This window comes from Protopterus annectens, chromosome 2.part0, assembly GCF_019279795.1.
Source record: "Protopterus annectens isolate FY-2018-M chromosome 2.part0, PAN1.0, whole genome shotgun sequence".
NCBI classification, from domain to species: domain Eukaryota; kingdom Metazoa; phylum Chordata; order Ceratodontiformes; family Protopteridae; genus Protopterus; species Protopterus annectens.
The window spans coordinates 572,920,235-572,946,408 of record NC_056728.1 but is presented as its reverse complement, the minus strand read 5'-3'; the positions used below and the strand labels follow the sequence as shown (position 1 = coordinate 572,946,408).

At 40.0% G+C, this 26,174-nt stretch overlaps 1 protein-coding gene across 1 annotated transcript in view; it reads left to right on the top strand.

Annotated features, from left to right (window-relative positions):
* The window catches only part of TNKS (tankyrase), a 2,150,186-nt gene that overhangs the window by 1,239,575 nt on the left and 884,437 nt on the right, over positions 1–26,174 (top strand). The gene's annotated exons all lie outside the window — the stretch shown is intronic.

Here is a 26,174-nt window from a genome sequence, read left to right as displayed (position 1 = left end):
GTTTTCGAGTTTCAGAACTGAAGTCTTCAACTAAAAGCTAAGTACCCTGTTGGGGAAACTTTTTCTTGCTCTAAACCGATGTTAGTAAAAGTAAATAATTGCATTTCTTGTGGAAAGCAAATTCCTCATAAAGATTTTCATTCGTACTGTATTCCTTGCCTAGGCCCTGACCACAGCATACCTCGCTGTCAGTTTTATGCCTTATTTAAACCCAAACTATCCATCGTCGTTATATTTTCGCTTCTAAATATTTTGGTGCTCAGTTCAATTATCCTGATATGTCTTCGGTAAGCCATCCTACTACTGACATTCCAAAAAAACACAAAGATAAAGACAGAGACAGGCCACCTAGGTCCAAAGCTGCTGACGATGCTTCTCCTAAGCCAGTCACCAGTTAGCCGGTGCTCAGTGAGGCGCTTTCGCAGCCCCTGATACCCACTACTTCAGATTTGCGGGCCTCTACTGAGAGCCATTCGGAGTCCGCTATGCCGTGTGATGCTTTAACTGTGGAACCTGCGGATGTCTCTACCTTGGATGGGTCCGGAGCCGCTGTGCAGGCACCGGCTTCTAAGGGTGTATTCAGGCCTACTGACTTGCATATTAAACAGACACCATCTTCTTCTTTAAGGCCTAAAACACAAACCATGCCCAGAAAACTGACACCCAGACCGCATGGTCAGGCCTCTATGCCAAAAAAGCAAATGATAAGAATGGCTGAAGACCTTATTACTTTAATCAGGGGAAGCCAACATTCCCCCTCTAAGAGACCTAGGACTGAGTTTGCTTATGATACTTCTGACCAGGATTCTGAAATTTCTGTTTCCTCTGATGACCAGGATTTACCCTTATCTACCTATGAGGATTCTGATGCTGAGGATTCATTTCCCTCTGCTTCCCCCCCAAAGGATTTCTCTTTTGGTGAAACCTTGCATACTCTCAGGGAGCATTTTTGTTGGGAAAGTCAGGATTTCTCGGATTCTAAAAAGAGGCTTAGGAATTTCTTACTCCTGCCCCAGCACAGGCCTTTAGCCATACCTCCTGTAGTAGACATTGTTGATGATTCTTTTTCGGAGTTTAGCTTGGCCCCTGACTCTCTACCTCCTGCTCCCAGAAAACCTGATAGATGTTACAGGGTTCCTGACTCTCACAAGTTCCTTTTCAAAAATCCTACTGCGGATCCCAAGACCATTTCACAGGGACCCAAGGGCATTAAAATTACTACTGCCAAAAATCCTACCCCCTCTAATTGAGACTCGAGGGCACTGGATAGATGGGGTAAGAAGGTATACACTTCTGCAACTTTGGCCATTAGGGCTTTAAACTGCCAGTTTCATATGTTAAAGTATCAGCAGCATGTTATTGGATTGCTTAAACAGAAAATGATGTTGATTCCTGATTGTGCTGAAAATAAGGATTTACAGGATTTAATGCATTCTGCTGAACAACTTGGAAAACATACTTTGCAATGTGGTTTTGATTCACTAGAGGCATCTTGCAGGGCTGCTGTAACTGGATCTGTACGTAGAAGGCATGCTTGGCTTAAGGAGCAATCCTTGCCAGATCATGTTAAAGCTAAATTACTGGATGCTCCCTTAAATCAGGACTGCCTGTTTGGCAACAAGGCAGAATAAGTTCTTAAAAAGATGGAGGATAAAGCTAAATCTATGCAAACTGTTAAGGATTTTTTTTACAAGTACAACCTCCAAGATTTTGTAGGCATCGGCCTTTTAAGAATTGGTCCTTTCCTGCCTCTTCCAGACCTTCAGTCCAAACCCAGATCCAGCAGAGCTCCCAGGCTTCATTCCCAGGGTACGCACAGGACTAAGCAGTGGGGGGCCTCCACTTCCAAATCTGGGAGTAATAAAACTCCCCTCTATGGTAAACTGTCCCAATGACTTGTTTTTAAAACTTCCAAGCACTTTTCAACTGACTGCCCCTTTGGGGGGAAAGATTGCTCTGCATGCAGAGAACTGGGAACTCGTTATCCAGGACAAATGGGTTTTAAATATAGTGTCCCAAGGATACAGATCTCATTTCCACACATTACCATCCCCAAGCAGTTGGCCAGATCTACCCACAAATCGGACGGCAGAGGCCCAAAAGCAAGTACTCTCTCTTAACTCATTCACTCCGGAGAAGCTCAGAAAAAGCTGCCTACTTAATTCCACCATAGGAACAACAGTGCAGCCTGAGCTCATTTTCAGAAAATCCATTTCTAATACCATACAGTAAACAAATGTTCATAACTCTTTAACTATAAGAGCTAGACTAAAAATGTAAATGTGAAAGTTATTCAGCAGACACTGACCTTTCCAACAGTGTAAATGAAGATAGTGCATATCAAAGTCATTATTAAATATTTGGCAAGGAATGCTGATATTGTGCATATTTTTTACCTTTTTGGAAAAGCAAAGCACAATATCTTGGTCAGTGTACCATGTTGACCCATACAATTTGTATTTAATTTGTTTGTATGAATGTCAGCTTTAAAATGATACCTTAACCATTACTGTGTGATGCTCTTTTACAGAGATATTCACAGAAAAATGATTAATATAATATTTCTCATAATTAATAAACAAAGCATAATATCTCATCACCAGTAACAGACAGATGGTACATATCAGTATAGAAGTTGTGCATCTCCGTGTCAGCTTCAGTATGATGTATCGTTTGTGTCGTCACCATGCTCCTTTGCAAAGATATGGGCATAATAATGAGAAGTATTGGAAATGTATAATTGTCATAACCCTACAAGACTAAACAAACTGTAATATCTGTACATGTGTACCCTGTGCAGACAGTTCTTTTACCATGTTGTAAGGAGTAATATTGTCTTCAAAATGAGGTATTACTTGGCACACTGACGTGCTCCCTTGCAAAGATATTTACCAAAATATGAAAAAAATGATACTTTCCATAACCATAAGTCCGAAACAAACTTTGATATCTGTACATGTGTACAACATAAAGGCACAGTTCTGTTACCATGTTGGAACTATGAATACTGTATTCAAAATGAGGTATTAGCACATTCAGATGCTCCCTTACAAAGTTATTTACCAAAATATGAAAAAAATCATAATTTACATAACCATAAATCCATAACAAACTTTGATATTTGTACATGTGTACAACATAAAGGCACTGGTCTGCTACCATGTTGGACTTGGAACTATGAATACTGTATTCAAAATGAGGTATTACTTCACACGTTCAGATGCTTCCTTGCAAAGTTATTTATCAAAATATGAAAAAAAATCATAATCTCCATAACCTAAGTCCGAAACAAACTTTGATATCTGTACATGTGTACAACATACAGGGACAGTTCTTTTACAGTGTTGGAACTATCAATACTGTCTTCAAAATGAGGTATTAATTAGCACATTCAGATGCTCCCTTGCAAAGTTATTTAGCAAAATATGAAAAAATCATAATTTCCATAACCTGAGATATCTGTACATGTGTACAGCATTCAGAAGCAGTTGTTTTGCCATGTAGACACATGTGATTGTAAATGTACACATTCTTGGTGTAGCCAACATACTAGTGAATGGGTACATCTAAAGAGAAAAAGCAAGGTAAGGACCGCCACTCCACTAATGAACCCAGGACAGGCATGGGACTTCAGTGGCAGGCAAGGCCATCTGATCTGTCCGATAGCTGTGCTGACTACCCACTCAGCTGATACCACTGCAATCTCACAACCTCCTTCAGTGTCAGCAGTCTGCCTTGCCTATGCCTTTTCTCTTTACATGTGTCCATTCAGCAATGGCCCTAAGGGATCAAGTTCTGTATTACTAAGCTCTTCCTGTCATCTAAACTCTACACATGCCTGATAAAAGCAGAATAAAAAAAGAAGTATTGCAGGTTTGTCACTGACATATTAGATTGTACGTGGAAGCATTCTCCTGAAACAGTTGTTCTTTCTCAGCATCTTCACCAGCTCCTTACCACAGTTATTTGCCAAACTTAGAAAAATATATTTTATAGAACGCATTTCATAATAGAGTTTTACTTACCATACTGGTCCTGCTTGGTCATGGGTGTTTTCCATTCTTGAACTACAACAAGGACCCCTCGCACGGATGGCAACTGCACGGCATTAGAGAACAAATAAAACCACAAAAATTGCCAGCATGGTAGAGAAACCTGCGTTTAATACAGATCGGTTTCGGTCTCAATGACCTTTATCAATGTAACAATTTTTTATATTGGCAGAACTGCTGCTAATATAGTAACACCATATTTTAAATTGACCAATCAAAACCAGAACATACTAGTCACCTAGCCCAAATTTAAAGGTATATACAATACACACGTAAACATCAAAAATAAGAAACATATACATAAAAAATATTTATTAAATATGTATACATATAAAACATAAATATCCATTGACAACACTCGAAAAATTATTAATATATCAATATATATATATATATATATATATATATATATATGTATGTATATATATATATATATATATATATGTATGTATATAAAAAATATATACATATAAATAAATCTAGATAAATGTTTACAAATGGTCATTTAGGCTTGGCGGAAAAAGACCACCCAGATTTACAATCCAAGATCTTTTTTTTTTTTTATTAAGAATGTCATGACATTTATTTTTGGAAAATTTGTAACCAACAATTCTGCCAATAATTGTAAAGGAAAATCTAGCTGTTTTGTGAACTAGAACATGTTTGTACAATGTGTTGGTGATAATCTTGTTACGTATATTACTCAAATGCTTGGACATTCTAAGTTTAAAAGGCCTGGATGTTTGGCCAATATAAAAAGCCGAGCATTGACATTCAGCAAGGTAGATCACCCAACAACTACTACAATTAGATAATGTATGAATTTCAAAAACCTTGGATGTATTCTTACTTGAAAATTCTTTGGTTTTAAGTACATATCTACAGAAGGTACAATGTTCACATGGATAACATCCATATGACCTGGCAACCCCAATGGTCCTTTGTATTTTATCATACACTTGGATGGATGCATGTCTTTTGAAATGACTAAAATGTCCGCCTAAAGTAATACCCATTCTATAAGAGAACCTGCATCTATCCCCTAATGTAATCGCCAAATGTTCTTCAGCAAGTAGTATATCCCAATACTTATTTATGACCCCAATCAAAGATTTGCTATTCTTACCGAACGTGGTAATAAATCTAATCTTGGAATTGCATCCAGACTTAGACCCACCGTAGGTCAATAATTGCTGTCTGGGCATCCTTTCCACAAGATGTTTGATCTGAGATAAATGATTCTCCAAATATCCACGTTCCATAAATCTATTGGTGAGGTCTGTATTACATGAGTCAAGATCAGATGTTCTAGAACAGATTCTGTTATTTCTCATAAATTGAGATTTAGGGATATTTCACGTAATATGACCTGGATGACAGCTGGAGGCATGTAATAACGAATTTTAACAAAGAGGCTTTCTATACACTGTGCTGGCCAAAGTACCATCTGATTGCTTAGTGACCAACACATCAAAAAATAATATAGATGTCTTATTGGCCTACACAGTGAACTGAATCCCCCACTTGTTTTCGTCTAGATAACCAACAAATTTGTTCAAATAAGTCATATCATATTTCCAAACCAACCAGCAGTCATCCAGATACCTACGCCCAATATCCATCTCATCCATGTATATGTTATGACTCCTGTCATATATAACTTGATGTTCCAGAAATCCCATAAAGAGATCCACATATATGGGGGCAAAAGCTGCCCCCATAGCGGTTCCCCTATTCTGTAAATAATATTGACCATTGAAAAGGAAAATATTTTTTGTTAAAACACGTTCCACCAATCCTATCAAAAAAAACATTGAAAGTAACACTATACAAATTAAGTTCTGAAAGCCAGAATTCCAACGCTATATGTCTGGCCCAATGGGGGATACTGGTGTAAAGCGATGTCACATCCAAGGTGCACAAGAGCCAGCCATCCTCCAATTGGGAATTGTCTATGAGGTTAAGAAATTCCGTTGTGTCTTTTATTCTGGCCCTTACAAACTTTAACAAGGGTTTCAAATATCTGGTAAGGTACACAGAAATGGGTTCAGTAAGTGACCCATGACCTTACACAGTGGGTCTTCCCGGAGGATTGTCAAGGCTCTTGTGCACCTTGGGAAGAAGGTAAAGGTAGGGTAACGAAGGTTCAGTAACTTTAAGGTGATGGAGGGTTTGTTCATCAATGATACATTCCTTATAGGCATGTTCCAAAAACTCATTAATCTCAGCCTTAAATTTAGAGCTAGGGTCAGTAAATAAAGGAGTATAAAACCTAGCATCATTGAGTTGTCTTTTACCCTCCTTCTCATAATCAGACCAATTCATCACCACTATAGACCCTCCCTTATCAGCTTGAACTATCACCAAATCCTTCCTGTTTTTAAGTTTTAACAAGGCCTCTTTTTCACACTTATCAATATTATCTGGCAACAAACCATGCCCGTTATTGTTTGTAAAATGAAGCTCACGAAGTACACATCTTTGAAAAGTGTCAACATATTTATTCATTGGTGGAACAAATTTAGAAGCATGAAATTTAAAACTACCCTCATTTGGTAAATTCTGATCTTTTTGGTCCCCAAAGAAAATCTTTAAATTCAAACGTCGACAGAAAGACTGTACATCTTGTACAAAATCATATTCAGACACATAAAAAGTAGGAATATAGTTTAAACCTTTTTTAAGAACTTTATAATTATCCTTTGACAGAATTACTGAAGATATATTTATCACATTATTGGTTTCATTTTCGGTTCTAACAATTGTAGCATTATCTGTAAACTGACTCCTACATTTGTGTTTCCTACCCCCACGTTTCCTATTGCCCCTAAAGGGGTTTTCTGAACACGGTGGTCCATCTGTTCTACCATACTACGTTTAGGGACTGATGACGTCTGAGGAACCTCATTTTCATTGTCAGTACATGAAGACAAATCTTCACCTGACCCATCCCCAATGGACTTCTTGAGGATGGATTTCCTTTTCCTTTTTGGTCTAAATGCCTGATCCTTATTTTTGAAAAAATTGACATTGTTAAATTGTTCAAATGGGTGCCCAGAACTATAGTCAAATAAATCTTTCTTGAATTTATTGATTTTCCCAGATTTGAGCTCATTTTCTACAGTTAAGTCACTACTTAGTTTGCTCAAACATTCTTTATATTCTGGTTTGTCTTCCCATTTTTTGGCATCCTGACACATTCTTAACACTTCCAAGTTCAATGTTTCAATCCTTCATTCATGGAAAGCATATAAGGCCCTAACAAATTCCATAGTAGAACTTTGCTGTATTTTTGCCCAAACTTCCAATAGTTCAGCATCTGGTTGTCCCACTAGAGGTTTCAACCTAATCCTCAAACCTCTCGGCATAATGCCCTTGTCAATATATGCAGAAAACAATCTAATATGCCAAACACTAGATCTTTAGCCCTTTCATTTTCTTAAAAATGTTATCAAATTGGGCACGGCATTCACTCTGTGTGTTTGTTGTTACCCCATTACCTGTTTGACTAATAGTAGAACTTGTAAATGTGTCAATATCATTTCTATCCTTGGATAACCCTTTAAGAATAGTAATTAGATCCATCTTGGCACACTCAAATAACTGTAGATGCCAAAAACCTATTGATGAAAGCTATTTGAGTTAGCCTAACCTGGATTTTCAGATACAATAAACAGTAACTAATAAAAGGCAAAACCCATTAGACCATAAAAAATGAGATGAATAACATACAGAGCCCACAAACAATCATAGGCCCTTTAACCTCTATAAAAAATACTCAAATTTTCATCCACATTGGTTGGCCCAAAACTGACATAATTAACATACGATTTATATCAATATCAACAAGTAACTTAACTGATTTCCATATAGAAATCAAAAAAGGTCAAACAGCCAGTATAGTAATAGTCAGTGTTAAGTTGTCTAGCTCGCCTTCATTCTTGCTGGTTGGGCTCGGAGCCGATCCTTGGCTCCGACTCGGCCATCTTCAAAAGCTCGAGAGCTGCTTACTGGCTCGAGGCCCCCCATATCCCATGATGCCTGGCGCTAGATACCCAGATCTCGTTTGCCACTTCTGCTACGAGGTTGTTCTACTGGCTCAGGTCGTATAAAACTTTATTATTATCATTTTTCTTTTCATAAAACTGTTAATTTTAGTGTAGAATTAGTTGTTTAGACAAAACTGTTGTATTGTAGCTAGTCTCTTCCTAATCCTTGTTACTTCTCAGAAACTCGTTTTAATTAGAGAGTTTCCCCTCCCCCCTTTCCTACCTCAGAAAGGTTTTACGTTTAAGTTAGAGGATAACCTTTTCTCTCTGTCTCCTTCCTTAATAAAGGAATTTCCTTTGTTATCACTGTTAGTTGTTTAGTGATAATTTTTTGTTTGTAGTAGTGCAGATATATACCTTGCTTGTAGTTTTTGATTGTGCTAACTGTAGTGTGTAATTTTTAGTGGTAGTTACCTTAACTTTTCTGTGTGTGTTTCTTTGTTCCTTGGTTTTCCTTCAGGATGTCCAAGGATCCTAAGCTGTCCGGATTCAAGAAGTGTGACTCATGCTGTCAGAAGATGTCTCTGACAGATGGTCACACTTCTTGTGTTTATTGTCTGGGCGCCGTGCACCTGCAAGACTCTTGCTCAATTTGCCATGCATTCAGTCCAAGGGTCCTGCAGGAGTGTAAAAACAAGTTGATCTTGAGGGGTTTGCTTAAGCCCCAAGATTTGCCGGCTAAGGCTCAGCCCGTGAAATCTTCCAGGTCACCTAAACCTTCGGCTCCCAGTTCGGAGCCATCGTTGGGTGAAGCTATACCATCCATCTCGGCTCCGGCTGGAACCGATGTTCCTCCCTCCCAGTCGGCTCCGACACGTTCCTCGGAGCCGTCTGAGAGTCGAAAAAGATCCAGGTCTCCTTCTCTGGAGTCGATACGTTTGGCTCCGAGATCACCACTGCTCCAGTCGGAGCGTAGTCATTGCTCATCCCACTCTTCTTGGTCCTCAAGACTTTCGGACCATGACTTGGAAAGAGTGGTCAGTAGGCTGTTAAAATCGGGACTTTCGGACCATGACTTGGAAAGAGTGGTCAGTAGGCTGTTAAAATCGCAGGCCCTAGCCAAAATGTTGTCCAGCCCCCCTCATCAGGTGTCGGCTCCATCCACGTCTGTAGATATTCCTCCTCCGACTCATCCTTTGAGCTCGGAGCCAGAGTTCGTTGGGGTTCGAGTCGTGGAACCGTCGGCTCCGATACCTTCTCCTTCGGTTCTGTCGTTGGCTCCGATCCCTTCTATGGTACCATCCCTGGAGGGATCTGGGCGCCGGGACTCCCTCGTCTGCTCCGAGGGGACGAGTGGCATCGGACCCTTGTCTGACCCCGCTGTCCCCCTCGGGGCTTCGGCTCAGGTGAGCTCGGCTCCCACATCTGCCTCGGAGCCATCCCCCTCAGTGCGGAGAGGGATTCTGTTTTTTTCGGAACTGGAGCCCTCTCTGCATCTGGGCAGGGACGCCTTCGAGATGATGAGGAGTGTACTGGCCCCCGAGTCAGTCCCATGATCGACCCCATCGGCTCCTCCCCCTATGGTGCCTGCGTCAGCCTTTGCCCCTCTTCCAGATCCCAAGCATGGGGATCCAGCGCTCCAGGACACCCCTTTGGGTGTATCTTCCTCTTCCAAGGCCTCCCCTGATCATTCAGAGAAGCCACCTCATAAGAGGAAATGCAAGAGGAAGCATGTTGACTCCCCTGAGTCTGTCACATCAGATACCGACTTAAAAGATTCGGAAGGGAACCCCAAGATCCCCCTCCGAAGATGTCTCCTTCTCAGACATCCTTGAGATGCTTAGGCAGAGGGGGAACTGGACTGCCCTAAGCGCTTCTGAGGATGAGTCGGTATTCGTGGATGTGTTTCCTGGGTGTCTCCGCCTTTCGATCCACTGATGTCTGTGGTGGCTCGGAAGGCGTGGTCAGCTCCAGACACAGTGGAACCGACCCCCAGAAGACCTGCCAAATTCATTACTGCACCACAAGACAAACAGTTTTTGACCAAAGGTGTCCCTGTTGATGCCATGGTGGTAGCGGCGGCCACAAAGAAGGAGTTGGCAGAAACTTCTTCATCTGTCCATCCCCATCCCCCTAACAAGGAGTCCAGGCCGATGGACAGATATGGGAAGTGGATGTTCTCTTCAGCGACCTTTTCCATGAGGTCCCTGAATTATTTGTGCCACTTTACCCGTCTTCAAAGGGATCGCCTTAAAGAGCTTGGAGGTACCCTCCAAGATCCATCAGCTGAGGGGGCCCAGGCTAAGGCAGCCTCCCAGCTGGCAACTCTTAATTCAGTGGTAAACTCCTCCATGAGGCTTATTTCGTATGCAGCCGATGGTGCGAGTAGAGCTGCAGGCACAGGCGTTGCCCTAAGGAGGCACGCTTGGATGCGACTATGTAACTTTGCAGAACCTTTCAGAGCGTCTTTCACCAACACCCCCTTTGATGGTTCCTCTCTCTTTGGATCACAGGTGAAGGACACCCTTACCAGGTGTGAGCAGGAAGGCAAAACTCTCTCAGCCGTAGGAGTCCTTCCAAACCATATCCCAAGGGTCAGAAGAGTGGAAAGATGTGGTTCCGGAAATCCCAGGGAGCCTTGCCGGACACACGTGGTGAGTTCCCATCCAGGGGCAGAGGAGGGAACAATAATAAACGCCGCCCTCGTGGCAGAGGGGGTCCGCAAAATCAGGGCAGCAGAGAATCCTTCTCTGAGAAGCCCTTCCAGCATCCCTGAAGGGTTGCCCGGCTGCCAACCTCTGGAGGCAGTCGGGGGAAGATTATCACTGTACCCAAGAGCCTGGCAAGATATAACACAAGACAAATGGGTACAGTCTGTTATATCCGGAGGCTACAGAATTCCCTTTGTTTGCACCCTCTTAAGGCCAAACAAGTCCCTTCCAGACGTTCCACCCAATCTAAGGGACCAAGCAGTTCAAGAAGTCTCAAAACTGCTAAGAAAAAGGGCCATCCAGCAAGTCTCAGCAGACCAACAAGGATCCGGAATTTACTCAAGGTTCTTTTTGGTACCAAAAAAGGCAGGGGACTGGAGACCCATTCTGGATCTCAGCAGACTGAACAGGTCTGTACAAAGAACGAAGTTTCGGATGGTCACGCTACAGTCCATTTTACCCTTCCTGGGTCAGGACAATTGGATGTGCTCTATAGATCTTCAGGATGCGTACTACCACATCAAAATGGACAGACGCTCCAGAAGTTTTCTTCGCTTCAGGCTGGGAGCCAGCCATTATCAGTTGAGAGCTCTGCCCTTTGGTCTCACCACAGCCCCCAGGGTGTTCAAATGTGTGGCAGTAGTTACCGCTCACCTGAGACGGCAAGGATTCCAGGTGTTTCCATATCTAGACGACTGGCTCCTCACTGCTACCACCAGGCATCACCTTCTGCGAGCCAGAGACTGCACAATCGAGACTTGCTCCAGGCTAGGTATCACAATAAATTTTGAAAAGTCTGCATTGTCGCCCTGTCAATCTATCACCATTATAGGCACAAATTTAAATACCAAAGACATGTCAGCGAGCCTTCCACCAGACAGGGTATTAGTGATTCGCCAACATGTGAAGATTTTATTAGCATGCAAAAGAATTCAAGCCAGGTTTGTCCTTCAAACTCTGGATCTCATGGCAGCAGCGATCATACTTGTCCCTCTAGCTCGTTTTCACATGAGGATTCTCCAGTGGCTTCTTTTCACCCAATGGTCCTTCCAGCAGCTTCCCATGTCTTACATGATTATGATCACACAAGCATGCAAGAAGCACCTTGCGTGGTGGATGGTCTCCACATCAGTGTCCCACGGCAGACCATTTGTACTCCCCCCTCCAGTTGCTACGGTGACCACAGATGCCTTCCTGATCAGGTGGGGGGGGTATTATCAGGGCAGAACTGTCCAAGGCACCTGGCAACCTCACGAGTACCATCTGCATATAAACGTCTTGGAGATGAGGGCCGTGCTCTTAGCGTTGCAAGCTCTTCAGGACTCTCTTCCTACCGGGACCATTGCATTTCAAACGGACAATATGTCAGTAGTGTGGTACATCAACAAGCAGGGCGGAACCAGGTCCTACCCCCTATGTCGAGAAGCACTCAGACTGTGGCAGTGGGCGATCTCTTCCCAATGGTTTTTGATCGCAACGCACATCCCTGGGAGGTCCAACGTCATAGCAGACAGGCTGAGCAGAGCAATTCTCATGCCTCACGAGTGGTCTCTGAATCAGGTAGTTGCGGACCAAATCTTCCGCAAATGGGGCCAACCTTGCTGCGACCTTTTTGCAACTCCCTTCAACAGCAAGTGCAGCAATTTCTTCTCTCTCCTTCCACTTCCCGGACATTTCCCCAGAAACGCTCTAGTCCACGAGTGGCCTCAGGGACTTCTTTATGCATTCCCTCCTTTTCCCCTAATCCCGAAGCTAATACAGAAAGCTGCCGTATTGGGCTGCAAAATGATCCTCATTGCTCCTTACTCGCCTCGACAAATATGGTTCCCGTTCCTGCATCGCCGTCTTCTCGAGCAGCCTTGGACTCTGGACCTAGTTCCAGACCTTCTGATTCATCATTCGTGTGGGCTGCACCAATCCCTACGATCTCTCCAGTTCACTGCTTGGTTGCTCCCCTTCCAACTTTAGCCAGGCTTCCAGATATCTCCCCCTCTGTGCTCGAAATCATTTTGTCATCGCACAAGTCTACGACTAGAAAATCTTACGCTAGTAAGTGGAAACGTTTTTCTTCCTGGGCAGAGGCTAAGAGTATAGACCCCTTTTCAGCCCCTGTACACCACATTTTGGATTTTCTTGCGGAACTTTTCCATGCTGGGTCCACTTCCGCTACAATTAGAGTTCAATTTCAAATTTTCACATTGGCCTGTTGGAAAACAATATCATGTTTCATAAGCTATGTAAAGCCTTTCTCAAAGGGACCACTCTGCTCACTCCCCCAGTGAGAGATCCTCCACCACCGTGGGATCTAAATTTGATTCTAGCTTCTCTGATTTTGCCCCCTTTCGAACCTGCAGCTTCTTGTTCCTTGAAGTTCTTGTCTTGGAAAACCGTTTTTCTGGTAGCTATTACTTCAGCCAGAAGAGTTTCGGAACTTCAGGCTCTTTCTATCCGTCCTCCGTACCTCGTGTTCCACAATGACAGGGTTGCTCTCAGGACTAATCCTTCTTCCTTCCTAAGGTCTCTTCAGAGAATAACTTAAATCAGTCCATAGACCTTCCTGTGTTTTTTCCTAACCACTCCAACAGGGCGGAATATAAGTTGCATCAGTTAGATATTCACAGGCAACTACGCTTTTATTTGCATAGAACTAAGGACATCAGAAAATCGGACCAACTTTTCCTGTCTTATGCAGTGGGTAAACAAGGTCTTCCAGTCTCCAAAGTAACCTTATCCAGGTGGTTGACTTCTATCATCACATTTATATATCAACTGAGGAATAAAGAATTGCCAGTCAAACCAAAAGGTCAGTCCACCAGAGCTTTAGCCACTTCGGTGGCCTTTCAGGCTAGGTTGCCCATGGAATCTATTTGTGCTGCAGCTATGTGGGCCAAGCCACATACTTTCATTTCGCATTACAAGTTGGATGTGGTTTCCAGGAGCAGAGCTGATTTTGGTTCCACTGTTCTGAAGAGTCTGTTTCGATGAGCCACCCAGGACTTTAGGTGCTAGGGACGCTGTCCCAACCAGCAAGAATGAAGGCGAGATAGACAACTTAACATAAAGAAGTTATGTACCTACCATAACGTTCCATGTTAGTTGCCTTCTTCTCGCCTTCTTTCTTGTGTCCCACCCTCCATCCCCCTATCCTAGTGGACCGAGAAGAGTTCCTCTTGATTTTTCACTGGCTGAGTCTTCTCTGGCTATTCCTTTCTGACTAGTAGTCTCTCCAGTAGGATTTATGCATTCTAGGATAGGTTTCCTTTATTTTGTGTCTGCAGTTAGACCTACCAAATGAGATCTGGGTATCTAGCGCCAAGCATCATGGGATATAGGGGGGCCTCGAACCAGTAAGCAGCTCTCGAGCTTTTGAAGATGGCCGAGTCGGAGCCGAGGATCGGCTCCGAACCCAACCAGCAAGAAAGAAGGCGAGAAGAAGACAACTAACATGGAACATTATGGTAGGTACATAACTTCTTTTTCATAACCATGAATAACTTATGCGCAAAAACATTACACACTAAAGTTAGAGTAAACAAACCCCAATCATTTTTCAAATTCCCACATAGACGAAAATTAGCACTTTGTTAACAGCTTAGTTCAAAGTCGTTATGTTAGGCCATATATTTTAATTAGACTAAACAGTCGAAATCATAGCATAGCACTTCGATAACAGCTTAGTTCAAAGTCATTATGTTAGGCCATATATTTTAATTAGACTAAACAGTCAAAATCATGACATATATTGCTTGTATTGAAACACTGAAATCATTAGTAAAGTCCCAAATATCAGATGTAAAAAATGGAACCAAAATCTTGATGCACAGTTATGACACTCAAACCAAAAAATTAACTTATAAGTAAGAATGGCACCAATATGGAGAAAATATAGATTCCGTATGGAAAACCACCATACCATTAAGACTCAGTCCCTTGTGTAAAAAATGACCCAAACCGTCTTGATCCAATCCTTCAAGTTCACTCGTCCCAATTTTTAATTTTGAAGTACTGCTTGGCATTCATAAACATATGTAAACTCGATCCAAACCATAAGATGAAATATAAATCAAGCCAATAATTGCGTATTTCAGTTTGAAAAATGCCAATACAGTCCCAAACTAATGATGTCACAGAAATGGATCCGAAGCCAAAAACAGGGTGTACACCTCAACCACTTTTCACGAGAGACCTATAGGTTTTAAACCAAGAGGCTTCAAAATATATGCTGCATGTACAAAAGCCCCCATACAGTTGAAACTCAATCCCCATACAAAAAAACGGCACAAACGACCACAGTCAAATGCCTGAAATCTGCTCGTCCCAACAGCCCGCCCATTCATCCACGACGAACACCTCCTTCAAAATCATGTCAAGCAAAACACCAACATAAATCCAGCCAACCCAATATGGAAAAGATGAAAAACGGCTAGATGACTAGAAACAAATAACAAAGTCTCTGGCGATGAAAAATTCCAATCCAAAAGGTGCTCCAATCAAGCCTCCAAGCCCGGATACACCCGACAAGGAAAACAGGTTCCTCAAATACCACCAGCCAGTGAACGAGAAATCAGGAACTACAACAAGGACCCCTCACATGGACAGCAACTGCACGGCACTAGAGAACAAATAAAACCACAAAAATAGCCAGCATGGTAAAGAAACCTGCATTTAATACAGACCGGTTTCGGTCTCAATGACCTTTATCAATGTAACAATTTTTATATTAGCAGAACAACTGCTAATATAGTAACACCATATTTTAAATTGACCAATCAAAACCAGAACATACTAGTCACCTAGCTCAAATTTAAAGGTATATACAATACACACGTAAACATCAAAAATAAGAAATATATACATAAAAAATATATATTAAATATGTATACATAATAATCTTCTTTCGGCTTTTCCCGGTTAGGGGTCGCCACAGCGGAACTCCGGTCCGCTAATGATTGGCAGTAGATTTTTACGTACTGGCTTGCCGGGCCTAACACACAACCTTCAAAGAAGGAACGTCCATTCACGCATGTCGCTACACAGAAGACACTCTAACTGAGAATCGAACGGGCAACGTCTAACTGTGAGGCGACAATGCTACCGCAGCACCACCACCGCAGTATACAAAACATAAATATCCTTTGACAACACTAGAGAAATTATTATTAATATATCAAAAAAAATATATTAAAATAAAAAAATAAATATATATATATATATATATATATATATATATATATATATATATATACGGTGGTGGTGCTGCAGTAGGGTTGTCACCTCACAGTAAGACGCTGTCCGGTTCGATTCTCAGCTAGAGCGTCTTCTGCGTGGAGACATGTGTGAATGGGCTGCATGAAGGTTGTGCGTCAGGGCTGGTAACTCGGCACGTAAAAATCAACTACCAATCATTAGTGGACCAGAGTTCCGCTGTGGCGACCCCTAACTGGGAAAAGCCGAAAGACAATGTTTACAAATGGTCATTTAGGCCTGGGGGAAAAAGACCACCCAGATTTACAGTCCAAGATCTTTCTTTTTTATTAAGAATGTCATGACGTTTATTTTTGAAAAATTTGGAACCAAGAATTCTGTCAATAATTGTAAAGGAAAATCTAGCTGTTTTGTGAAGTAGAACATGTTTGTACAATGCATTGGTGATGATCTTGTTACGTATATTACTCAAATGCTCGGAAATTCTAAGTTTAAAAGGTCTGTATGTTTGGCCAATATAAAAAGCCGAACATTGACATTCAGCAAGGTAAATCACCCAACAACTACTACAATTAAAATCAAAAAGTCGGCAAAGCAGCTGAACAAAAAAATAGATAAAAAAACTGCTCAAGGCTTGGAAAATATGAAACCACGGACTAGCGTAACTTCCACTTTATTCAACACTTTCGTAAAAAACTTCTTCAGAACCAAAAGGAATGTTACATCCAGCTTTCATTTAAATACTGCACACAATTAAAATCAATTAATCAATTACATAGTGCAAAAACATAATTAAAGAGCCCTTTACAAAAAGCAAACTCTTCATTCATCATTATGCACTATAGAATAGGCATAATTAAGTACATTACAATAACAAACATTATAAAACATATGCTTCACGATCTTTTAAGAAACATTTAATATCGATGGCTTCATTTAACTTAGGAAAATGATCCGCCTGTAGTTTAATTTGCCACCTAGCCTCTCTTTGAGCCAAAAAATTACTGTAATCACCTCCCCTGATGTCAGGTACACAGTGTTCCAGGATAGAAAACAATTTTTTTTAAAAACCAATACATTCAACACTATGTTTATAAAATATTTGGTTTTTGTCCTTTTTTCTAATATTATACATATGCTCCTTCATTCTAACATTTCATTTTCTAGTAGTCATACCAACTGGTCAAAATTCTGGGTGATATACAAAAGGCTTTATGTGTCTTAACTTCTGAGCGTAAAATTCAGACACATACTGAAGGAGCTAGTGAATGTATTTTTAATGGATCTGATGAGGATGTCCAGACTGTAATTGAGGTTAGTACTGGTAATTCTCATAGAAATGAGTCGGAAATTACATCTAATATAGGGCGGAAAGCTGAAAAGCAAAGTCCTACGTATGCCAGCATTGCCTCTGTTCTCTCTAGCAGTAAGGATCCATTTAACAGTAAGAAAAAAATCTACTGACTTGATTTATCAACCACATTTCAAAGAAAAATGTGAACGTTTAGACAAACTTTTGAAAAAATACAAAAGTTTGGATATTGAAAATAAATATTCCTTGAAATGTATTGAAATATAGTTCAGAAAGGCTTGAGGTTTTTTAAATGCCCCAGTGGTGTTTCAGTGACTGATCCATTCTTTAAGACTCTAGAACAATTTTTCAACAATACGGGGGTTACTTTTCTCAAGCTATTGATAGAACGCAATTCTAACATGATGAGAGAAATCAAAGATGAAATTGTGGCTATTGAAGACAGTTTTGTATCAAAGCTCCATATTAAGTTCAGCGAAAGAAATGAACATGTTACACTTTTAAAAGAGATAGAAGAGCATGAAAGGTTGTTGATTGAGAGAAAGAACAAAAAACTGGAGCCTGACATCAATGCATATAGTACTGGCACTGCTTTTTCCATTTTTCTTAAAACTGAAAGAAAACAACTGTTTAGCAGACCTAACAACAAGTGGTCCACCTTTTCTTCGGTCCACCTTAAATCCAATGCACAAGGAACTTTATTTAAGCAGGCGGGGCATATGGGAAATTTTGACAATGTTTATGGATTCATCAGTGTCTCAGAAACTGAAGATTCTATGGTTAATGTTGAAGAAACGGCTGTTCCAACTATACCTAAAACTTTTGATAAAGAAAACAGTGACACTGCTATCAAACAGGGTGTTTTTTTAAGTTCAGAGAAAGAGCAAAGAACTTGCAAGCAGCAGAAGATGACCAGAAAGAAGGCAAGATTAATGTCCGAATCATCCACAGACAACGAGTAGGTGAGGGTAAGTTTGAAAAGGACATTTTAAATTTATCTGACTGTATTTTAAACAAATTTCATGTTCAACTGTTAAAGTTAGGTTTAAATTTCATTCCCACTAGGCGAGCTGATGTAGCTGAAACCATCATTGATTTAAAGAAAGTTACTAGGAAGTTAAATTTAAGATATATTTTGAAAGATGTGAGAAAAAAACAGCAGCATGTTTTTTAAACCTTCTAACTTTAATCCAGCTTTAATTCATACTATTCAGGTGTTTGAAACAACATGTGAGAATGAGATTAGAGCTTTGCTCAATAACAAGAGTCAATATTATTTTAATAACTTGAATGTCAACATGAGAAAAGCTATGAAAGAGTTAGTGACTTGTAGAGACATCAGAATAATGAAAAGTGATAAGGGAGGGCTCACTGTCTTGATGAGTCAAAAGGATTATATTAATAAAATGGAATCTATGCTCAGTAATGTGAATGAATATAATATTTCGACAAAGGACATAGAGAAAAGCTTCAGATAACAGCTTTTTGTATGAAAATTTGATGTGCAGTAATATGGATTCTGCAATGTACAATTTTTGTGAAGTAGAACATCCTAGAATAGGAGTGATGTTTGGCATTCCTAAGAGTCACAAAAGCCTAACGGACCCTCCCTTCAGACCTATTATTTCTGCCCCGAATTATGTCACAGTGGGTATGTCAAAAATGATTGATGCAATGCTTAGTCCTATTGTTTGTAAAATGAAGTCATATTTGAGGGACTCGGGATTTTTTTAGATAATATTCGTTTTGTGAATGAAGCTCATTTATTCAGTCCAACACAGCACATTATGTTTACTCTAGATGTAGTGTCTTTGTACACGTCCATACCCCACGACAAGGGGATAGAAGCAATGAGAGCATTTTTACAGCAATGTAGTAATATATCTAATGGAGAAGTCAGTTTTTATTGTGATTCTATGGAAGTTATTTTAGAAAATAATTTTTTTATTTTTAATCATAGATTTTACAAGCAAGTTCAAGGAGTTGCGATGGGGTCCCCAGCAGCCCCAGTTTTTGCCAACTTAGTTATGGGGTGGTGGGAACACACCATCTTGGACTCCTTGAAAACTGAATTCAAGGTAATTTATTACAAAAGATTTATAGATGATTTAATTTTTATTTTATATGGAGGGGGTTGAGAAATGCAGTTATTTTGTAATAAGTTGAATGAGGTTTCTGACTTCTTGAAGTTTGTTGTGGGATGTTATGGAAATTCCATTAACTTTTTGGATGTAACTTTGACATGGAATGCATTGGGAGAAAACTTTACTAGCAGTATTTTACGTAAAGAAACTTTCAAGAATAATTATTTACATGCAACTAGTCAACATCCGAAATTCATGCTGAATAATATACCTAAAAGCCAATTCATACGAGCTAGCAGGATGACGAGTGTTGATGAGACATTTATTAATGAGCTTGAATTCATCATACAATTGTTTTTGGAGAGGGGGTACAGTGAGAGTTTGTTAAGGGAAGCAGCTGATGACATCTCTAAGCAACGTGCAACCTTGTATCCACCCATTTTGAAAAATAGGCCAATACTCCAAGTTAAGGAAACTGGAAAGTATACTGAAATTTTATGTTTCAGTATGAATATGAGTGTTGACAATATAGGTATACGTAATATTATAAACAATAATTGGAAGATCCTCGAAGGAAATGCTGATTTAATGGCAGCCATTAAGGGGAAACCGAAGTTTGTTTATAGGAATGAACATAGTCTGAAAGGAGCATTTGAAAAGGGGAGAGATAGAAGCACATGTAGCATTAAGAAGGGGCATATCAACTGGGGTATGCACAAGTGTCATGACTGTTCCGTCTGTAGGTTTATTTTAGAAGGTCCCTACATTCAGCTTCCTCACATACTTTATACCATAGGGGTCCCTGGTAGTTTTTGTTGCAAAACAAAAGGAGTTGTTTATATTGCAGTGTGTGACAAATGCTCATCATTTTATATTGGTATGACTACTAGAAAAGTAAATGTTAGAATGAAGGAGCATATGTATAATATTAGAAAAAAGGACAAAAACCAAATATTTTATAAACATAGTGTTGAATGTATTGGTTTTAAAAAAAATTTTGTTTTCTATCCTGGAACACTGTGAACCTGACATCAAGGGGGGTAATTACAGGAATTTTTTGGCTCAAAGAGAGGCTAGGTGGCAAATTAAACTACAGGCGGATCATTTTCCTGGGTTAAATGAAGCCATCAATATTAAATGTTTCTTAAAAGGTCGTGAAGCATATGTTTTACAATGTTTGTTATTGTAATGTACTTAATTATGCCTATTCTATAGTGCATAATGATGAATGAAGAGTTTGCTTTTTGTAAAGGGCTCTTTAATTATGTTTTTACACTATGTAATTGATTAATTGATTTTAATTGTGTGCAGTATTTAAATGAATGCTTGATGTAACATTCCTTTTGGTTCTGAAGACGTTTATTACGAAAGCGTTGAATAAAGTGGAAGTTACGCTAGTCCGTGGTTTCATATTTTCCAAGCCTTGAGCAGTTTTTTGAACTACTACAATTAGATAATGTACGAATTTCAAAAACTTTGGATGTATTCTTACTTGAAAATTCTTTGGTTTTAAGTACATATCTACAGAAGGTACAGTGTTTACATGGATAACATCCATATGACCTGGCACCCCCAATATTCCTTTGTATTTTATCATACACTTGGATGGATGCATGTTTTTATCATACACTTGGATGGATGCATGTTTTTATCATACACTTGGATGGACGCATGTCTTTTGAAATGACTAAAATGTCTGCCTAAAGTAATACCCTTTCTATAAGAGAATCTGCATCTATCCTCTAATGTAGTCGCCAAATGTTCTTCAGCAAGTAGTATATCCCAGTACTTATGACCCCAGTCAAAGATTTGCTATTCTTACCAAACGTGGTAATAAATCTAATCTTGGAATTGCATCCAGACTTAGACCCACCATAGGTCACTATCTAGGCCTTAATCTCAATTTATGAGAAATAAGAGAATCTGTTCTAGAACATCTGATCTTGACTCATGTAGTACAAACCTCACCAATAGATTTATGGAACGTGGATATTCGGAGAGTAATTTATCTCAGATCAAACATCTTGTGGAAAGGATGCCCAGACAGCAATTATTGACCTACGGTGGGTCTAAGTCTGGATGCAATTCCAAGATTAGATTTATTTCCACATTCGGTAAGAATAGCAAATCTTTGATTGGGGTCATAAATAAGTATTGGGATATACTACTTGCTGAAGAACATTTGGCGACTATATTAGAGGATAGATGCAGGTTCTCTTATAGAAAGGGTATTACTTTAGGCGGACATTTTAGTCATTTCAAAAGACATGCATCCATCCAAGTGTATGATAACATACAAAGGACCATTGGGGGTGCCAGGTCATATGGATGTTATCAATGTGAACATTGTACCTTCTGTAGATATGTACTTAAAACCAAAGAATTTTCAAGTAAGAATACATCCAAAGTTTTTGAAATTTGTACATTATCTAATTGTAGTAGTTGTTGGGTGATTTACCTTGCTGAATGTCAATGTTCAGCTTTTTATATTGGCCAAACATCCAGGTCTTTTAAACTTAGAATTTCCAAGCATTTTAGTAATATATGTAACAAGATTTTCACCAACGCATTGTGCAAACATGTTCTAGTTCACAAAACAGCTAGATTTTCCTTTACAATTATTGACAAAATTCTTGGTTCCAATTTTTCCAAAAATAAATGGCATGACATTCGTAATAAAAATGAAAGATCTTGGATTGTAAATCTGGGTGGTCTTTTTCCCCCAGGCCTAAATGACCATTTGTAAACATTTATCTAGATTTATTTATATGTATATATTTTTTATATACATACATATATATATATATGTTTTTTTTTTATATTTTTTTGATATATTAATAATTTTTCTAGTGTTGTCAAGGGATATTTATGTTTTGTATGTATACATATTTAATATATATGTTTATGTATATGTTTCTTATTTTTGATGTTTACGTGTGTATTGTATATACCTTTAAATTTGGGCTAGGTGACTAGTATGTTCTGATTTTGATTGGTCAGTTTATAACATGGTGTTACTGTATTAGCAGTTGTTCTGCTAATAAAAAAATTGTTATATTGATAAAGGTCATTGAGACTGAAACCGGTCTGTATTAAATGCAGGTTTCTCTACAATGCTGGCTATTTTTGTGGTTTTATTTGTTTTCCATTCTTCTCACAAGCTGCATGTTACCAATCCTGCATAGCTCTCCTCACGCCATTATTTAGATCAGTCAAGAACAACGCAATGCCTTCTTCAGTTAGGTGAATGCCATCCCTTCTGAACAGGTGAACATCTTTTGCAGTGATGCTGTCATGGCAGATTGTAGATCCACCGACCCTGTGCATCAAGCCATGCATGAACCCATTCTGTAAACATCTGGCCTTGCGAGTTGCCCATTGACTGTTTTCTGTTTTCCATATCTGTTGAAGAATTATATCAGACCACACAAAATGACAATGTGGCCACCACGACTGCAGGCGTTTAAAAATCGCTGCGATTTGAAACCGTAGCCTTCCGATTGGTTGACTGAGGACATCATTCCCTCCAATGTGCAGCACAAGAATGTCAGGCTCAGGGTAGATGGAACACTTCTCTTCCAACAACTGCAGTACTCTGCTCCAATGCATACCTCTTCTTGCAATCCAGTATACCTTCACACTGGAAGTGGGGAAGCTCAAGTTGTACTTGTTTTCAGTTTCGGAGGCATGGCTGGCAGCCCAGTGAATGTAGGAATGACCACGTACCCACACACTCACTTGCCGTTCTCCTGGTAATGAAGCTATGTCAGTGTCAGAAGGTGGACAAACCTGCACAGGAAAGAAAATGCAAACAGATTACTACTGATGTTTGACAGATGTATTGGTAGACTAAATATATATGTATATCATATGCATTACCTGGTTAGCCCATCCAAATCTTCCATCCTAGCCACAGGGGCAGTATTCTTTGCATTAGGTACATAAGTGGTGATGACGCTGCAGAGCTACATACCTACTACACACACACACACACACACACACACACACACACACACACACACACACACAGGTTTTGCATTAGCATGTTCTAATACGTTAGTGTGGAGTGCAGAGGCATTCATTATCATTCAGTAGAAATACTATATCATTATAATTCAGTCAAAGTAGTATAACACTTGGATGTTACTGAGCCCTTCCTCCTACCACCTAATTTCCACCCATGACTGACTGACTGACCAGTTCCACCCGTGACTGACTGTTACACAAATGAATTTTTTCCCCTACCAACATCTTCATTACTACATGTTGTACACATGTCCCTAAATGAAACATTCACCCAAATGACCCCTTCAGGAAAATGTTGAGGTATGCACAATAACCAAATATGCATGTGACCAGTGTATATATGTGCAGATGCATTATGTGTATACATATATGTCCATATACACACATATGCACAAATAATATGTATATATACAGCAAGAAATAAATCAGGGGTTTAGGAGGGTAGGCAGTTGATGAAGAATGAGGGCAGAGAAAAAACACAACTTGGCTTGTGCATTCATCAAAGTGATAACGACTTCTACTTATTTGAATAACAAGACTGTTCCCAGAAAAGTGATAATGACTCACTGCTATATTGTAACTGCACATATTGCTAATGTGATAATGACCTTCCTTTCATTACTGCAAAGGTATGCATGCTGAGACACAGGTGATAATTGCTGCACATAACCTGTTGAGTAGGCATTCATTATATTACATTGTGCAGCTGTTATGTAACACAGACTCTATCATCAGTAAGGAGAAGACCTGAGTGATTCAGTCAAATAGTATAACACTTAGATATTACTGAGCCCTTCCTCCCACCTAAATTCCACACATGACTGACAAAGCCAGAAAAAATGCACAAAAAATATGGTAGCTCCACGCTGTTAGTAGTCACCTAGTGATGACCTTTATCTCACTCAGGCAGTATAATCACAAATAGTATAATACAAGCAGAAGTGATGTAACCCAATGTTATTTGTAGACTGACTTTCAATATGTCCCCAGTAACCCCTCCAGTTGTTTGCATTCTGTATGCACAGGCACCAAAATGACACAAATTGGCCCAGCAGTCACTTCAGCAGTGAGACCATGTATGCACAAGCACTTCCCTGATACACAATGAATTATCTCCCCATGCAACATCCTCATAATTATGTCTAGGTATACATGCACCCAAAATGAAACGTTCCCACAAACAAGCCTTCAGTAATATTTCGTAGTATGTGCAACCACCAGCATGAACACTTCACCCAAGCAACCACATCAGTAGGATGTTGAGGTATGCACAATCATCAAAATTAAACGCTTCCCCAAGCAAAACGTCTGTAAGATTTGCTAGTATTAAACCACCAAAGTGAAGCATTCACCCACACGAGCCCTTCAATATAATGTATGCACAGGCACCAGAATGAAAGATTTCCCCAAAACAACCATTCAGTAACATTTCCTGGTATGTACAAGCACCAAAATGAAAATTTCAGAAACGAACACCAAATATGCAGATGGGAAATTGCATCACATTATCTGTTGAGTAAACATGCATCATATTCCTTGTACAGGTGTAATATAAGACAGAGTCATTACCATCTGTTAGGAAGGACAAAGACCAGAGTAATTACGTCAAAGTAGTACAGCAGTTATATCTTACTGAGTATTGGATATACTATGGAACACAGTGAAGACAGTCAAACAGTGGAGAAGCTATGGGACAACAGTGCTGTTACAGTGAACTGGACGTCCTTCCAAAATTGAAAAGACAAGACAAACACTGGTCATGGAGACTGCCAAGAGACCTACAGCAGTCTTGTCTGCAATCTGTCTAGGTGTGCAGAAGCACCCCTTTGACCCCCCCAGTTATCCTCTTTGCAGTATGTCCAAGTATGCACAAGCACTCTGCTGACCACCATATTCAACATTTTTACCAAGGAGCCCTTCTGCAGTTTCTCCAGGTATGCACAAGCACTCCCCTTACAATAAAATGAAACATTTTCCACCACACTCCCTTATGTAGTCTGTCCATTGTATGTACAACCACTCCCCTGACTACAAAATGAAATATTTCCTGTAAGGATCCTGTTTGCAGTGTGTCCAGGTATGCACAAGCACCCCCCTGACCACTAAATGAAACATTTCCCCCAGCAATCCCTGTCTGTCTAGTTATGCATAATCACTGTCCTGACACCAAATTAACATTTCCCACAGAGATTTCCTTCTGCAGTTTGTCTAGGTGTTCACAATCATTCCCCTGACTACCAAATGAAACATTTCCTCCGGTGATAACCTTCAGCAGTTTGTTCAGCTGTGCACAACCTCTTCCCTAACCAGCAAATGAAACTTTTGTACAACAATCCCTTCAAAAGTATGTCCAGGTATACATAAGAACTCCCCTGAACACCAAATGAAACATTCCCTTCACTAACCCTTCAATAGTCTTTCCAGGTATGCACAAGTACTCCCCTGACCATCGAATTAAAATTTTCCCCAGCAATCTTTTCTGCAGTCTGTCGATGTATGCATAAGTACTCCCCTGACCACCAAATGAAACCTTTCCCACAATGATCCATTCTGCAGTTTGTCCATGTATGCACAAGAACTCCCCTGTCCACCAAATGAAACATTTCTCCCAACAATCCACTTTGCAGTCTGTCCAGCTATGCACTAGCACTCCTCTAATCACTAAATAAAATATTTCCCCCAATGATCCCATCTTCAGTCTGTCTAGGTTATGCACAGGCACTCCCCTGACCTCCAAAAGAAACACTTCCACCAGCGATCTAATCTACAGTCTGCCCAGGTAAGCACTAAACCTC